The following is a 5,422-nucleotide window of genomic DNA, read 5'->3' as shown; positions in this document are numbered from 1 at the left end:
TGTCCCTGTCCCCGTTAGCACCCTCTTGTATCAAAAATAAAATGATTTTCAATCATAAAAAAGATCATTTTCCTCATCAAGGCTGCAATACTCGTTATGCTACAATACAATCCCCATGATAAAAAACCAAATGAACCCTGCGTTAGACCTTTCAACATAATATAGAGCTAAAACTGAGTGACTATGATTTTGATGAAAACTCCTATGATTTTTATCCAAAGACATCCCATCGAATATTTTCACGTCAATGAAGAAATACACTGCTCGGTAGGCTTACTTGAACTGTCGCTATGAAATTGAATCTATTCCTTACGCTACTGTTCATGGCGGAACAGATGAATAAAAATTCATTCAGGCTTGAACCAGATCCGAGCCAGGACTCGTCCATGGTAACCGAGACGACGAAGCAAGAAAGAGAGGAAACCTTGGAGCAGGACAGGACTCGGAGATGGTTGACTTGATGAAATCATGCCGCGAGAATTAAACGGGGGATACCCGTGGCGTGTGTCGTCGTCATCGTCGTCGTCGTCGCGGGCGTGTGGAGCTGGCGGACTCGGCTCGGGCTCCAATTGGCGGGAGCAAGACAACGGTAGGAGTTGACTGCAGTGTATACACAGTTAATTAAGCCAGAGTACCACGGACGGAGGAGTGCAACGAGAAGAGAGCTGGGTAGATCGGTAGAACGCAGGAGGGAGATCGAGACCAGCGAACGAGAGAGAAATCGTGATGGGAGCGGGTGGGAGAGGCCATGGAGGAACGAGGCAAACGCATTCGCGCGACGGAGAGTCTGAGAGAGACGAGTGATTTTGTCCTGTGGGCTGCAAAGGTAATTTGCTCTCTGGATATGCAGTCTCAGCGGCTCTCAACGTCGTCGAGACTGAAACGGACGCGTGGCGAAATTGGTTCGACTCGCGATCTCGACATCTCGTTCAGAATTAACGAAAAGATTCGGTGCCTTGGTGAGTATCAATAAAATCATTTTCAGGGTTATGTATTTATATCATTTTTATAGGAATTTCTGGAATTTTTGATTTTTATTTGGAAGAAGACCAACGCCACACTGCTATAACGTAGCGTTTTCGAATTCTATCTGATTTTGCCAGTCTCCTCCTGTGTCCATCGATATTACCCTATAAACAAAAGCCACCCTTCGATCGATCATGTTCCTTCCGCGCCGCGAAGCTTTTTTTCCATTCACGATTATTGCGCGATTGTCGTGCATTGTTCAAGGCACAGCGAACAAATGTTCCACGAATTCAAATTAAAAAATTTATATGAACGATTTTGGGATTCGTTAAAAACGCACATTGTGTCCGAGAATATTCCCTAACTCGATTCTCCATGCACTGGTGAATTTTTGTTTCTTTTTAATTGTGCTGGGGATTTCATTTCGGTGATTATTTTCCATGCCGCGGGATGCGGCCCCTCGTCCGCGCGCAACCTCGCTAGAGTGGGGAAACGAGCGAATCAAAATCATCGATAAAGTCGAAAATTAAAGTTAAATTTCCGCAATTTTCATTACTTCGAAGTTCGTCCGCGAATAACGATGATAATGGATCCGAGTTTCGATTTCGCCCGCGACTGCTCCGAATAAAGAACTGCTATTTCAAAATTTCTTCAACGTACTTCAAGATAGTGCTGCGCCCTTCTTAATCTGTTACATAATGTGAGTCATTGAGACCCAAATAAAAAGGCCTCTGTAAAATGTATCCAACTTTATAAGTGTATTCTACACATCCCAATTAATTAATAAGTTCAACCGAAAGCTCAATGGAAAGGTTTCCATAAAATTCATCTATTTTCAAAAATGTATCCAATTTTAAAAGTGTATTCCATACACTCCAGTTGTATATTAATTAATATGTCCACTCAAAAGCTCAATGAAAAGGTCTGTATAAAATTCATCCATTTGCAAAAATGTATCCTACTCATCCCGAGTGTCTCGCATAATGTAACCCAATAACCAAATCTCCGTACAGTGCACCTATTCCATAAGCAGTTCGAATCGTCGAGCAGAGGTGATAGCCTGCCGCTCTAATGCCGCTATTTACAAACAATGCTCCTCCTCGCGGAAACGCCGGTATCAATTCGACTAAATCTCTGCCAGAGGACTAGATCCCTCCCCACCCTGGCTCCTTTGTAGGAACGCGGTCGTTCCAAATTTTCGTTAATCGCACAGTGGCGCGCGACGGGCTTAAGCGTTGGAAATCTGAAGATCCTTCTCGAGAGGTTCTCCCGTTGCCCGACTACCCGCTGAGAGTTTTCCCAAAACCTGTCGCGAAATCCGTCTATCGTCGACAATACTGACACTCGAACAACACCGCCCGTGGCTACCATGGTCCAAACAAGCTTTTCTTCCAGCTCGAGGCCGACAGGAAAACACATCAGACCGAAACTAGACGCACTTGGGATCCCCTTTCATCCCTCTGTTCCCCGTTTCGCACCTCGGCGACGATCATTGCACCAGGAGAAGTACTAGCGAGAAAGACGGAAAAATTGGAGCGGATTTCGCCGCTTCGAAACGGTCTCAATGGCCAATACAACGAAATTAGACTTATCTCGGTCATCGAAGGGCACCACCAACGCAGCTGCGTGCTTCCTGCGAGGATCCGCGTCCGCGTGAATGCCCCTAGGCCGGTTCTTCCTTTATTGGGCCCCGTTTTCAGGGACTCATGTCCGATTTGCAAACTGTTTTCTGGGCCGTGTTCCGTGTCCGCGTTGCTCCTTTCGACGGCCAGGACACGCGCCATTGTGAACGGCCCCGATCGCTGATCTCCGAAGATTATCCACAATAAAGATCGTGGATCCCTGAAGTCTCCAGTGGATTCGGAGTTTTTAGGCAATTTTCGGAGGAGAATCGATTTTGTTCTCTTTATTGGACGCAGAATAGCCATTCTTGGGCGTGTGTACGAATCTCTTGTCCCCTGGGGGATTCAAGGGCGTCGAAATCTTGGGAGAACTCGCAGAGAGTTCGCATTGTGCGCAGGTTTCTTATAGCACACGGAATCGGGACTCTTAACGACCCCGTTTCTAACCGCTCTTCGTTACTTTCTTGATAGGAAACGTGAATTAATCTTATTACGTCGTCCCACAAGTTCGTGCCACTTATTCTTCTCCTACTCCAATTAATATGGAAAACATACCCTTAAGTGTTATAAAAGAAAGGTAATTTCTCTCGTGTTACAATATTTTCCCACCTTTCTGACATAACCATTATATCGTCACTATAAAATTGTAAAGTTTTTAACCGACTTCGAGAAAGAGGAGGTTACTCAACTCGACGTGTATATTTTTTTGTCTTTTAATCGATATTGACACAGTCTGCAGCACGAACTTATGGGATGACTTAATACTTGTTCCGAAGTTGAGGACTGCATGTGGAGACCTATGATTAATTAGACTTCATTTAAGGTTGCTCTGAAGAAGACTTATATACTTTCAACAAAAGCGTCGTTTCTCGCCAATAAACCCATTTAATCGTTTATCGTCCTCATGACCACCACTAACAATTCTAATATCTCTCAAAAGTGGAGGAAATATCGAAGCCATCGATTCGACCCAAGCTCGAACCTAGACGAGTTCCAGATCCGCTTATCTTGCAAACCGTCCGTATCAGCTGGCCCGAGTACGTCAAACAGGTTAAAACGTTCAACCGTCACGGCTACCTGAGTTTTTCGGTCTTTCCAAGATCCCTTGAGCACGGTCGGAGGGATCAGCGTCGAGGAAATTAGCTAAAACTGGAGCTAAGTGCTCTAACCTACGGCTTCTAACCGGGCCAGGCACGGAATAAACGCGTCGATCTAACTCGGGCGGTCCCTCGATCCTCCTGGGCAGATATTTATCGCGGTAAGTGGGATCCGGTTAAATGCAACTCTCGTGATCTGATTTCTGCGGGACCTAAAAGCCTTTTCTCCCGTTCTCTCGTGCTGCCCACCGCGCGTTAGATTCGTGTCGGAGATTGGCCCCGTGGAAAATCGGCGCCGTTCGACGCGCGTTCCTCGTTTACGCGTGTAAACGCGACGCACGACAAGGAGCACGTGGGAACAACGACGCACAAAAGCTGCCGAGTGGAGAGAGTTTTATACAGAGTCCATTCTTGGCGGCACCCGTCGTTTAATTCCACGTCGACGAGACGATCGCAGATGGGCCCCCTGGAGAAGAGAGATAACCATCTTAACAACTTTGGTGGTGGTAAACGGGCGCCCTAGTATTCGGTCGTGAGTGATTGTTCATTGATAAACTTTGATATGGGAAGGTGTGAAGTTGATATGAGTGGAATCGGCAAGGGTTAAATTGATTTGTTGAATTTTCGACGTCTCGTTTTAGGGTTTAAAGAAGTTTGCAAGCAGTTTCACAACCTTAAACAACATAATATTTTAAAGATTATCGAGAGATAGATAGTTTAAGTTTTTACATGTGCGTGTTGTTCGTGTGTGCGCAATCGCATGATCAGCTGAGAGCGATACGAAATGGAGCACGTATGACACTAACAAACTTTAGCTGTTTGTATCTAGATAGTGTATCGGATCTAGATTTTTTATTTTTTATTTTTCATGCGACAAATCAATCACGAATGAAGTGAATACCATGAAGTGAAGTTAACACCTTATATCATTCGGAGTAACTCTTCTTATCTGGCAGAAACAAATGATTCAATCTCCAATAATGAACAAATCTCTGCTCAAAAATGGAATCGTCAGGTATCAGTAATATTTTGATCAGGAGTAGCCGTGAGTCCCTACTTCGATTTGAACATTGTTACTCCATTTTAAATCGTACACACGCGGTCATTAACGGTGCACGAAAACAGTGCTCTACTCGCCATTTAAATTACAGTGACAAATGACATTGGCTGCAGGCCATTCAGAAATGTTCAATCACACCTAACTGACTGGGGTTTAGGAACAAACTCCGACGCGCTATTTCGCAGAACAATTATAATCGAGACGCGTCCCCGGGTCCACGCGGGAGGCTTTTTCTATAACGGAAGAACGATGAATTCGCCCGCAACGTATAATTTGCCTCGATTTAGTTGGATCGATTTTGAGCAGCTACTGTTTCGCTACAGGCGGATATCTTTTGTGTCGCGGTTTTGTGGGCGTACACTTCCCCCTGGGCTAAAACGCCAAATGGTAACGACGATACGCGACGGAATCGAATGCGGAATGGGAAACGGGGATTTGTTTTGTGCGCTGGTTTTCGGTGCGCGAACGAAAAAGAAACAATTTCCAAGCCGGACGCGACATCCCAGACGAGTAAAAACGTCCACTTCTTGTCTCTTTGTCACGAAGCTAATTCCGGAAAAAGGAAAAAAAAAGTGCCCCCGATGTGAAAGGAAATCGAGATAAAAATCGGTCGCAGTGTCTGTGGTTCCGCCGCGGTTTCGATCGGTTGCTCAAAGAACGGAACGCTGCGGACCTTT

The sequence above is a fragment of the Hylaeus volcanicus genome, chromosome 1 (assembly GCF_026283585.1).
Source record: "Hylaeus volcanicus isolate JK05 chromosome 1, UHH_iyHylVolc1.0_haploid, whole genome shotgun sequence".
Classification (NCBI taxonomy): domain Eukaryota; kingdom Metazoa; phylum Arthropoda; class Insecta; order Hymenoptera; family Colletidae; genus Hylaeus; species Hylaeus volcanicus.
Note: the sequence above shows the minus strand (reverse complement) of the source record.